The sequence below is a fragment of the Myotis davidii genome, unplaced genomic scaffold (assembly GCF_000327345.1).
Source record: "Myotis davidii unplaced genomic scaffold, ASM32734v1 scaffold438, whole genome shotgun sequence".
Classification (NCBI taxonomy): Eukaryota; Metazoa; Chordata; class Mammalia; order Chiroptera; family Vespertilionidae; genus Myotis; species Myotis davidii.
The window spans coordinates 6281156-6281378 of record NW_006290031.1 but is presented as its reverse complement, the minus strand read 5'-3'; the positions used below and the strand labels follow the sequence as shown (position 1 = coordinate 6281378).

Here is a 223-nt window from a genome sequence, read left to right as displayed (position 1 = left end):
GAAAGAGGAGGTTGGGGGCTGGTGATGAGGTCTGTTTTGAATTTAGTGTTAAGCACTGAGGGTCACCTTCGTGGAGTTGGTCTCAGAAGTGCCATTTAGGAGGTAATGGGTTATTGAAGAGATATGCCTCAAGTTTTCATCCAAAATCTTTAGTGAATTGCTGTGAACTTTTCATTCTTTAAATTTTGTGTACTTTGTGTGTGGCCAATATTTTTCTCATTCT

The 223-nt window shown here is 39.5% G+C and overlaps 1 protein-coding gene across 1 annotated transcript in view; it reads left to right on the top strand.

Moving 5' to 3' along the window:
• KIAA1109 (KIAA1109 ortholog) overlaps positions 1-223 on the top strand; it is a 161351-nt gene that overhangs the window by 19649 nt on the left and 141479 nt on the right.